At 41.8% G+C, this 12637-nt stretch overlaps 1 non-coding gene across 1 annotated transcript; it reads right to left on the reverse strand.

Moving 5' to 3' along the window:
• Positions 1 to 934: 934 nt before the first annotated feature.
• LOC133923301 (U4 spliceosomal RNA) lies at positions 935 to 1078 on the reverse strand. The gene has a single exon (XR_009910563.1). It is a non-coding gene; the product is annotated as a U4 spliceosomal RNA (small nuclear RNA).
• Positions 1079 to 12637: the final 11559 nt, after the last annotated feature.

The following is a 12637-nucleotide window of genomic DNA, read 5'->3' on the forward strand; positions in this document are numbered from 1 at the left end:
TATAGCAATTTGCCTAGGTCAGCTAGAACGGCTATAGATCAAGCCACAAAGAATAGGCAATGGGTGGCTAAGCGAGATGATCTAGCAAATTTGATGTGAAGTGAACATTGATATCATTCACTGTGTTATGTATAATCGATTCAGAATGTCTCTTAACACTTATCTAGTATTGTTTGCCTTGTAAGACTTGAGTAATACTTCAAAAAAAAATTGTTACTATAAATTATCAACGAAACATACTACACCTGCACTCATTGTTCAGTGCCAAACACTGCCTGGATGTTCATCGACTCAGGCAGTCCCCGGGCGCCAACCAAACATTGCCATGATTTTAAGATGTGCCTGACCAGGCAATTTTGCAAACAGCAGCAGGCAACACACATGCAGGTGAAATTCCCAGGCAAGTGGTCCTGGGTTGCACCATCTCGCTTGCGATACGGTTTTCTATGTTATGTATGCCGGCCCAAGTACGTTGTTCGGCCGCCCAGGACATAGGTCAAGATTGCCCTGCTCGTTCCAAAGTCCAAGCCCACATTTGAAGCTTGTGCAGATGTACGCTTTTTATGTTTCTCCAACCAGGTGGTGTACAGTTTGACCTTCCATAGGGCCTCTGGCCTTTTGTACAATGAACAATTTTCACGGGCAACTGAGCTGTAATTGAGCTATATATGCTTTCTACACATAAATCCTCGCTCCACTTGTTTATTGTTGCCACTGGGATTAATCAATCGTACACGATCTAGTGGTTGTTCGATGATTGCAGTTTCCTCTGTTTCTTCCGGCCATTGTTGCTACCCATTGATCATTGACTTGAAAATTGAAGTTGATTCACGAACGAATACTAGAATTTTACTTCTATTGGCATAGAAATCGAATTGATTTGCCGTTTACACAACTGATAGGCAGTCCATAAATCGTTTCGATTAGGATTGTGGGCTTTACCCTGGTTAGAGGGAGCCCTTCCAGAAATTCTCGGCGGCCTAGGGCCAGAGAGGTGGTTTGGAAATAGTTTCCGACCAGCAATCGACGCGCCTCGGTATTACCTCCCAAGCTGCGTCAGGTCCCCATGCGCAAGGATGAGTTCCAACGCTCGCCCACAGCCGCCTTTTATAGATGTAGGGACACGCGATTACTAATCCACGCGACCTACTCCTTCCAATCCGCACGACACGTTCAGATACAGAGTTGCCGAGTTGTGCTTTCCCCCCGAAATTTTACGCCCTGGTAATCATGGGTGGAGTGAACCGGCGGGGGTTCAACCTCGTGTCCTGCACACCTCTGTAAATGTTTGTTCGGTTTTTAGAAGGATCGAGTGGATCACTCCTATATTATCTAAACTCTATGGGGAATGAATTTTTTCTTACTCCATCCATCTCTTGAAGAATATATTCGGTTTTAATTGGGATATTAGCGTATCATTTCTTAGTTCTTGCTTGCTGTCAGATGAGATGAGTAATTGTGTTCTCTTTAGCTGTAATATGGATTTTATTCGTTGTTACTTGTGAACTCATTAAGGTACCCTTAGCATCCGCTGCATTGATCTTGAGCAGATGTCTATCACAAAAAAAACCTAAGAAATTTTGGTGCTTAATCTACACGTGAAGAAGCGAATATCATGGATTTTTTTTCTTTATTTTCAGTTCTCTAGAAAAACATGATTTCTTCACAAATTCCTGCAGGTTAAGATGTTTGCACAGTTCTAATTATTGTTGTTAGATAGGAAGTTGTTGATGTGACGTCAGAGAATACTGAAAGAACTCGATGCAACATTGCCAGAGGATAAGATCACTTTTGATATCTGAACTGTGGGTCAACATTCTGCAACCTGGTATAACACATTAAAAATCCAAACTTTCTGACACATCTCCACCGATTTCTCCAACACAAACACCCCCTACAAACATTAAAAACCTATTCTGTTCTTGGCAAATCATTCCAGTTTCACACCAAATGAACCACCTTGATCTTCCCCTGAATATATCTAGCACTAGTACTTTGGAGATAGTTCAGGAGGTTGCCGCTGACGATGTTGCTACTACAGGGGAAGCAGCCATAGGTGGATGTGTCACTTCCGGATAGATGATGTGGTGGCTCGTGCCTTGAGCCGTCGGATGTTCTCTGCAGCGTGCCATAGCTGCTGTAGGTGCTATGCTATGTCGTGGCGCGCCAGTGCACAATGCTCATCCGCCTCATCAACTTCTCCTCTAGGCTCGACCGCATTTTCTGAATCTTCACCTGATGAGCACATTGCAAAAAAAAGTGTGATGAACCGTGACTCGGAAAATTGTTCAGATTTGCAACTAATCTTGTGATGTATGTTATGTGCAGTCTATCTAGGGCAATGCAGTATGGAGGAAAAAGTTTCAAACTTTGAACTTGATATCTGTACTGGCATGCAGTGAATATGCATTGATAGTAGTATATTAATACCGTAAATCATCATAATATCACCTCAACCAAATGGCTTATCATATATTATGGGTAAGAGGATATCATATCGTTTGGCGCTCTCGAATCGAAGTTATTCACATGGCTTTGAGAATGGTAACCTAAGTTTCTCGATGCTTAGAAATTATGAGTTATTTATTAGTAAGCCTAAATTCAAACACATGGTTTCTGAAAAATGATCCCAATATGTACCGATACAGTGACCATTATAAGTTCACAATGTAAAGTTTGAACTGGATGTAGTATCGAAGTAGATATGTGGATGTAGGATTTTAATTTTAGTAATTTTGCTTAGTTTGTTTAACATGTTTTAGACTCAATATGTCATCATGGTCAAGAAGGCAAGGTTCAGATATGTAGATGCAGGATTTCACTGAATACTTGATTTATATCAGTGAACTCATTGAGCAAAGATCACAGGGCTCTCAAAATGGCCACATATATTTCTAACCTTGAATTGAAGCAGGATAGCTCTTCAGACTAGTTTTAGCAATTTTCATCATTGAAGCATGGTTAAAAGGTACAAATTTGACTGCAGTTTTGGCACTCTCCAAAATTTGTCAGAAGGAAAGAATTATGCAGTAAATTGGCACCAAAATTTAGATTAACCTCGACCTTTTTTGATTGTGCTTCAGCTTTGACACTCTCTAGGTTAATCCAAACCTGAATCTTTACCTCTTCCCTCTAATACCTAAGGATCTTCTTCCTCCTTGGATCTCCAGTTGATGAGCATGGCGTCAAACCGCACGCCTAGGTCCAGCTTGGCGAGATGGCAGTCCGCCAGCTCCGAGATGTCCATCTCGCCGGACTGCCATCTCGCCGCCACCATTATATGGCACCAGTGGGTCTGACCAGATCGCCGGGGTGTTGTGCCTCGCGGGGGACGTGCTCTTGATCAGCGTGTGGCATTTGGAGGTCGTGGAGTTGCCGTCATTTTCATCCCAATGTCCCTCCAGTGGTCGTCGTTGGCCACCGCTTGCACCGCCATGCCCTTCACCAGCGGCGGCTCCTCGTTGTCTATGAACCTAGGATGCGAGGGAACCCTATCACGCAAGAGCGGAAGGGAAGGAAGAGGAGGGTGACATGATAACTAGCGAGAAGGTGGCCACCGGAGGGGAGACTGCCCCGTCGCTGTCGCCTCTGAGTCGCATCGCCATAGTAGCCTCCGCAGCGCCGCCTCCAACTCGCGCCATGGAATTTTTCCATGTCTACAGACTCGATGGTTTTTTCTTGGACCAGAGGAGGGGGAAACGACAGGTGGGCTGCATTACAATTCCGACTAGGCTTAAACAGAGATAAAAAATTATTAGGCTAGAAAAACATCCGCGTCGAACTGGTCCGCGGGGTAGGGCCATGACCCCCCGCCGTTCCGGACCAACCGAACAAGGTCTAAAAGGGGGGCTGGTCTAAAAAAACAAGGCTGGTGTTGAGTTCCTGAAATCCTGGCGTGACCGGCAATCTTCACCCGGCTGCGGTACCCTGGCGCGTACGTCTGCCCCGATCACGCCCTCCACCGACGCGCTCGGCGGGCGCGGGGAACTCGCACGGTCGCACCCGAGGTCCAGGTCACACGCCGTGCTCGTAGCGGGCAGTCGTCTTCCCCGACCTCGTAACCGTGCCCACGTACGGACAGTTATCTTTAGGACATCCTACAAATGATGTACTCCGTACTGTACAGTTGAGCTTAATACTTACTTCAATCGATGAAGAATTTCTCGGGCAATTGAGCTTAATTTACTTGGACTTTGGAAACTACATCAAGCTGGGGGTAATTAAGAGAGATGGTCTTAATCATGCTTGGGCAACAAACTCACAATCATTCTGACAGGGTGATGTACGTAGATGGTGGGTCTCTCCATTGGAGCATAGGGCCCTCACATATGCCATGTTTGGTGACTGTTTGTTATCGTCCTTAACATCCATGAATTGGGTCCTTGACTTTCTGTTAGCAACTAGTCATCAGAGGGGACGACCACCACATGCATGCATGACTTCTTGAGTACCCCCAGCGACTATAAAGTCCGTCTTCCCGTCTAGTCCACATCTCAATAATCTGCTATAAGTCAACCGCGCGGGAGACATTGTATATATGGTCCTCCACTCAACTAACTTCAAAACATATATCTTAGTACATGAAGATGCTAACAACTTTGTCCGTACCCACGTATGTGTTCGTGTGTATGTTCGTGGGAATCATGTTAATTTTCCGCGTTTCAAACTGGGACTTGCATTGTTGATGCCATATGCATAAGAGCCACAATAAAAAATAGGACCCACAATTCTGTGACCTATAGGATCATCTGATGGTGGGGCTAACCAACTCGGGTTGAACTTCTCCCTTGTAAAAAAATCGTCCGAAGGAATATCTTTCTAGTCTCACTTTTTTTTTTTCGTGCTGAGTGCATCTCTCGTGTTACCGCGGCTTCGGGCGTGAACGTGTTGCCACTATTAACAGCCTGGTTTGTCTTTTTTTTTACTCGGTGTGCATGTCGAGTTTTGATTCGAAATTTTAAGGAGAGATAGATGAACATCATACCGAGGTTGTGATTTTTTGTCGGATTTTTTCATAAAATTTTAGAGGTGCAACCGTTTGTGTTGGTAACACGCGGTGACACCTAAATGTGTTGTAACTGGATATGTTCTCCTTTCGTTCTAGCTCGTCAGATTGGATTGAGGGAGCAGATGCACTGCAAGAAGGCTCACAACATCCATTGGGGGATCTTGGCTTGAGACAGGACTGTTGGACAGTCACAGGGTGGAATAAAGCATGCATGAATGGGGCCCCGCCCCGGCCGCATTTGGAGCTGGAGGAGGTTTCGATCGAGCTGTGTGCATCTTGAGAGTTTTCGACCAACAAAAACCATGTCAACATCAGTCTTGACCTCTTCGAGTCATGCTTCACTTTGCACCCTGAGGGAGAAAGACAAGTACTACAAGACAATTAATACAGTACAGCAGCATACTAGTGCTACTCAATCATCCAAAATAAAATAAATTTCATTCCATCCTCACAAATGATCTATAGATCTGACCAAGTATACATGCATTGCATGGGCTAATGATCTATCGATCTGGCCAGGTATACATGCTTTGAGCGTACGTTTCTTAGTTTCTACTAGCTGCCTTCTGCATGGTTGGCGTGTGTAGACTTTTAAATGTGGTTTTAATCTGTTTAATCAGTAGCCAGTGTGACCGTTCGAGGCTGGAAGGAACGCAAGACTAGGCCTCTTTTGGATTACAACTATATTTATCACGTGTAAGCTAAATATGTCTTATTATTAAAAATAGGGGTTTTTGCAAATTTGTCACTGGTTTTTTATTTTTTGCAAAAATACCACTCGAACGACAGTTTTGATGGTATTTTTGTAATTTTTTAATGGTAAATTTACAATAACAGTTCAAAACAATGGCAAATTTACAATTGTCTCTTAAAAATATAGCTAATAAATTTTTAGATGTATGTGTGATAAAGTTAGTTAAATATTAGATGTATGATATCTGGATCAGATAGCTAATAAAATATAACTTATCACTATTATAATAATTAATTAAATAATTATTTAAAAATTATAGCGTGATTAAGCTTAAAATGGGTGTTCCCTAGGTAGCAGGTGCCTCCTGGAAGGGCCCACCCTCCACTATGATTTGGTGTTGATGTATACAACCGGCGACAGTGACACTTCTTTTGTTTTTTCCTCTTTGGCTGCGCCTTTGTAAACACGAGAAGTTAGCATTTTGTCCACCATCAACAACTTTAGGAAAAAAAAAATTGAATAATAAGCTAACGAGATAGTTCTTCGTGTTCTTTTGGACAAGTACTACTTTCCAATAACTTCATAACAAGGTTATTTGCTAGGTGTAAGAGCACATGTGCAGTAAAGAATGCGAGCTACCTAGATGTTGTCTCTCGGTATGTCGTGTGTCAAATCTCAAGTTGGTGTAACTGCATGCTAGCTGTTCTATAAGAGAACTTGGAATAAGAAAAATGTCTTATTTATTTATGATGAGTCTGTTATTGTTAATATTTATATTGAGTTGAATTTAGTTTTTATGGGTATGCATATATATTAGAATGTATGATTATAATTACTACTAATTAAAGATGGAATTACATAAACGTGTGTGCTTGTCTGGTCAAGTATAGGTAATAAATGCAACTTAACGGTTGACAGTGGGATGATCGGGGCTAAGTGAAATGCTTAGTGTTGGACGATCAAGGAGGCCGGACACGTAAAGGGCAAGCAAGGCATCAGATGGTGGATGAAGATGGCGTGTTAATAAAATCAAGTGAAAGGGATACTGGTGCAAGTGATAAGATGGTCCGACAGATCGTGAGCAGGAGAGACTTGCCGGTGGTCGAGATCGCAAGACGAAGTATACGCGTCGACATCGAGTGTTTTGCTTAAGGTGTAAACAAGTGGCGGTGAGTCACACTTTGAAAAGCGTACGAGACAGTTTCGCAGTTTGGCCTTAAAACTGTGGAAAAGTGTGAAGTGCACATGATATCATCGTAAAGCTTACGTCGAGACGAAGCTAAGTCTTGAAGGTGTCACAACCGTTTGATGAACGAGAAAAAAGATGTACGAAAATACTCTCAGTGGTATGTGGGAGTATATTGAAACAGAGTGACATTTTAGGAACAATCTAAGAAATTTTGGATCAAGGAACCTAAGCTATAAATATATGGGAGGGCTAGTTAAGCACTTTGAGCTATCTATTTAAGAGTTGTGTGCTAAGATTTTAGTTTTTCTCTATTGGCTTCCATATTTTGTTGCAAGTTTTTCTGTTTTCATTACGATTTTCGTTTTGTTTTGATAACTGAGTTTTTTTATCATGTTGAAGTGGTTCTTCTTGTTACTAGAGGCACAAAATTCATATTCAAAATTGATCTTAAACTCTCGTATCTCTAAATCATTAACTTGATGAGTTTCTTTACATGGTAACTATCTCCTTAGATTTAAGTATTTTTTTAAAAATTGTAAGCTTTTGTGTGCGATGATGTATGGATTAATTTTCAATAGAACTTAGTATTCAATTCTATCCATGAGAGCCCTGCTCTCTTAGATGATCTTTTGGTGTAATATGTTTATCTGTTTTTGCTTATGTATATTGTTTTAAGGTGTGTTGGGTGAAATATTAGAAAAATATCATCTAAGAATTCGGTCTATTCACCCCTCTAATCATCATTTTTGGTTCTGCAGAATCGATGCTTGTTCATACGCTGTCTGATCGAGCTGACGCTACTACAGAACATGTCATAAGTAGCATCCCATCAGTGACAATTGTGTAAAAACTTCTACTAAAGACGTATTAATACCTGTTGTTAAACTCTCGCGCATGAACAATAGCTGAGGCGCTAAGAACTGGCGCTAAAAGTACTATCAGTGCCGGTTCATGGCTGGAATCGGCATTGATACATCAGTGCAAGTTCTAGCCACAAACTGACATTAATAATAACTTTTTAGTGTTGGTTCGTGCCATAACCGGCACTAATAATGAAGGGACTATCAGTGCTGGTTTGTGCCACTGATAGTTGATGATAACTGAATTTCTGAAATTCACAACTTTTTCATATGGTGGCGGATGGGGATAAACTTTATATAAAAATTATAGTTTTTGATGAGATCTATAACTTTGTAGTTGGTAACTTTTTCGTTTGAAGTAATTAGATAACGAAATAATCATGACAAACTTTCAACATGAGGGGTCAAAAGGAAAATATCTCGTAGTGCTATTAATAATGAGAGATAGGTGAGATGGTAAGGAACGTATACACGAGGGAGGATGTCGTAGCATGTATGAAAAAACGTGATAACAACGTGTGCGTGTGGAGTAGCTCGGGCATCGATCACTGGTTGGTTAAAAAATCTATTTTTTGGCTTTGGAACATCAATTTTTGAAACCTATTATTAATGTCGATTCTAGTTAAAAATTAGTACTAATAATCAGTTACTATCAATACCAAATATTTAGTACCAATTTAATAACTATCACTGATCACAATTTTAATTCGACCCGATAACATGTTATGTGATAGCGTGAGATTAGAAGAGACTATGAGTGCTGTAATGACGGATGCCACTGGGTATGCGTGTTAGGTGAGGCAGATATGCGGGTGATTTTATTCGATTTGACCTAGCTGGCTCGACAGCACGCCCGCCACGCCGTGTCATTCGTTGCTGTTCCTCAAGAGTATAAAATAACATGAGTGGGAGACGGTGACGACTGAGGATGATGAAGGTGACACTTCAAGACTCGTACCGGAATTTGGGGTCGATATGGAGCGCGCACTGGCGCCCTTCGGACCTGCTCTCAACTTCAGAGAAAATTTCTTGCCACCCGGCCAACGGTGAGGTTAAAATATGGGAGTGGATTTCCTTTTGATAGAGGAATCCGAAGGAAGTTTCATGGCGGGAAATTCTTCATGGACATCAATTCGTCGATATTACATCGGTGCATTGGTCTTCGATCACTTAGTAAAGAACATGTGAGAAAGTACGACGATTATGCCTGACGGATGCTGGTAAACTGGCAAATTCTGTGCCCGCCGAGAAGAAATACTACAATTGTGGATCTTCAAACGATTCGACGTAGCAGATATGTAAAGTTTTGGGGATTTCTACCGGGTCTGAATCGTTCGTCTGAACGCAGAATAATTAACCTTGTAAGCTGAGACCACAAGGGTATTTACCACTACACTAGATGTCTATTACATCTATTCGTTCCGACCAAAAGGTGATGCAGGCATGCCGCGTAACGTATCCCCCTGATCCTGAAGCTTAGTTAGCTCTGATCATCAACTCGGTTCTCTGAACTTTACAAGTAGAACATATGACGAGAAAATGAGTTCTCCCAAAAGATCAGGATTTGCAAAGGAGGATCATAAAGCAAGTAAGTGTTGGTATTGTCGAGGATTTGGTCATGATAATATGCTCGGAAATAACTTGTTAACTTTATAGATCAAAGATAGAACATAAAGTGAGACACACGTGATGTATATAGGTTCGGATCTCCAGCTTATATAAGGGTGATGTATCGTCTCATATCCACTGTAATCGATAGATAGTACTTTTTCTTGTCATCTAAGTATATAGATCTATTATGGATACTAGTATTCTCGAGTTAGATAAGCAATCGAGGTCTTTCTAGTGTACACATTTTGGGTTCTGAACATATCAGGTATCGCGGATTCGATTCTATAATATCCAGAGATATTAAATATGCACACAACATACCCTGTCAGTATATGATATACTACTTATGTGTATATACCCTATAATTAGATATTCGATAGTAGCCCCTCTAACTTTACTCAGCAGGAGGATTTCTGCAAGTGCCTACTCAAGTACCGTCAAGTAGGAGGATTTCAGCAGGAGGATGGAAAATTATTCATCATTATTGTTTTGAGGATGGCGTGCTTCCATCTTATCAATGGACCATCATGGTAGTTTTAGATCTCTAGTGGTAAGTTTTGGTGATGTATTTCAGATTTTCTGGATGGAGTGGCCTCGGGAGATCCATCGGGAGTTGTGGTGACATTGGAACAATCGATATTCGAGTTCGAGATCTGGCAACCTGGTCTGAGTGGTTCTTGACTGCTCCTAGTCGAGCCTCGCACGTTTCTCCTAAAGATTGGCGAGCAAATTGATGATCTAGTCGAGCACAATGCATTGACGCCGATTTCCCTCCACGTATTCAGTGATGAAATTTGGGAGCTACTAGAATGGGAGGCTGTTCCTTGGGCGAAAAAAAGATCAATTTTACTGGGCATGACCTTCAAAGTCATAGCATCAATACCCCGATTTACCAATCCTGATCGGATTCTTAGCCTCCACCGAGTGAACTTAGCTTACCACCAACACGATTATGACGTGCTTGAAGTTTCCTATTATGACGAAGTTTTCAGGACCATAAAATCCCTCGAGGGGAATTTCAAGTGGCATTCTTGTAAATGGATATCACTGAAGCTTTCTCCTTAGTCGACTAGTGGGCTTTTTGGTATGCTTTTGACTGATGGTTGCAATAAAACATTATTGATATTTTGCCTATCTAACATGCTATTGTCACTATTTCTTTATTGATGAAATAGAGTTAGTATGAGTAGATACAATCTTGATTCGTAGGCGTGTATACTACCTTCAAGACTTATTGATCGAATATCCATTGATATCTAAAAACTCAACTAGACGAACTATTAGAATAAGGTAAGAATAAGGAAAAGACTTAGTTTAAAACTAGGAATACAAAATACTGATGGCCTTTTGCAAACTTTCATTGACTTGCATGCTTAACCAACGTACGAACATGAACTTGACAGAGGACACACATGAGATCAACTAAAACTTCAGAACCTTTTTTAGCCGTTAGGAATGAGATGTCTGACAATCTCTTATACCGTTATGCTTTATTAGGTATAGTTGTCCGTTTTCAACCCAATATATGCTTCTACTGACTCTTATCTAAAGCAGTCGGTGCAAAGCCAAATAAACTTTTGATATATACAAAATTTACAAAAAAGTATGGTGTTATTATGTAGCCCCTGACTCTATGGTCGAGGAAACAATTACTCGATCTAAGTGTAGAAAAGAATATACATGTGTTATTGAAAGTGTATGGTGTTGTAGCCCTCGGCTATCTACTCGATGACTAGATCGAGTAAAGAGTAAAGTCGTAGCATCAAAAGTATGTGATGTAGCCCCTGACTCTCTGTTTGATGTGATAATCAAGGCAAAGAGTAGAGCATATGCACCAAAATATACTTGATGTGGCCCTTGTCCCTCCGCTCCATGACTGAATTCGAGTTGAAAGTGGAGCATAAGCACTGACATTATACGATGTAGCTTCTGACTCTCAGGTTGGTATGATAACCAAAAAACAGAAAGTGAAGCAAGAAACAACGAAAAAGTATGATGTAGCCCCCGATATCGAGTGGAGATAGAGCATAAGCACCGACTTCCATTTCTCGACCACGTATTCGATGACTCTAGCCCCCAAGCGGGTGGTTGAGATTATGTTATGGTCATCGAGTGTATTCAAACAACTAGGTAGGTAAGCATTAAAACCCACTTCTGCTCGTACTCATTTTCACCGTAGCCTTTGATTTGATGTGCAATAATGAACGCACACCTCTCTTTGTAGACATTGGACAAGTCACAACGTCTCAACGGCGCCTTAACTTCCGCCAGACGTGACGCGCGATCGAGGCGGTCTCGCTCTCACGCCTAGCGATATCGGATCTTGACAGCTTCGCGAATACAGTTCGACCCGTTTCCATAACTATAAATAGAGAGAAAACTGAAGTCGTTGGTTTTTTACCCCGTCTCCTTCCTTTCTCCCTACATGCCTAGTAGAACTTGTAGAGCTTGAGGACATGACCCCCACTCCACCGTTGTCTCCTAAGCCTGGTGCAGAAAGTGAAGAGATAGGATTTCTCACCCGAAGGCTCCTCGCCATGGTTTCTCCAGAAATCATCATTGTTTCTTCTGACGATGAGGAATCGATCGAAAGTCCTAAAAGGAGAAAAAATGGAATGTCCTTTGGAGGTCACCGACCTTTCACCAACCACCTCCTGTGTTTCCTTGACGCCGACACCGCGGAATGAGTGACACAAGAGTCAGCTCATGAGCCACACAGGAGGGAGATGAAGATGGTGGTGATCTTGATGAGATTATCGACTAGGTCGTCAGCAAGATCTTCGGCGATGGAGCCCCTGAACCTTCGGTGGTAGAGAAAGTGCAGTCGTCTTCTCCATAGACAACCACCAAGTCGCCTTCGCACCCTGCGGAGGGCCACTTGGCATTGTCAACACCGGTCAATAGCTCCAGCAGGGTCTTCGCATCGGCTACTCTCCCTAGCTCTTACGCTAGTTGGCGTTTGGTCCCCGGCGCAATTAATTGCCGCCTGAGGGATGAGTATAGAAGGTTTGTCGACTTGTTCAAGGGGGAGTAGGACCTACACTATTTGTAAGAGCTAGGCGAATACTTTCTGTCAAGTTTTCTCTAGCCACATAGGTTAGATAGAAAAGAAAACATATGTAATCGATTGTTAATCGAAGCAAATGTAATTGACTTACCTGTAATTTACCTTTTCTATGAATGAAACTTTCGGAGTTAATCAATATTTCATTTGTGCTCAAGTATCTCACCGTTTAGAGTAGATAGCTACATTGATCTAAGTCGGGTAATCTCGA

Source organism: Phragmites australis, chromosome 6 (genome assembly GCF_958298935.1).
Source record: "Phragmites australis chromosome 6, lpPhrAust1.1, whole genome shotgun sequence".
Taxonomy (NCBI): Eukaryota; Viridiplantae; Streptophyta; class Magnoliopsida; order Poales; family Poaceae; genus Phragmites; species Phragmites australis.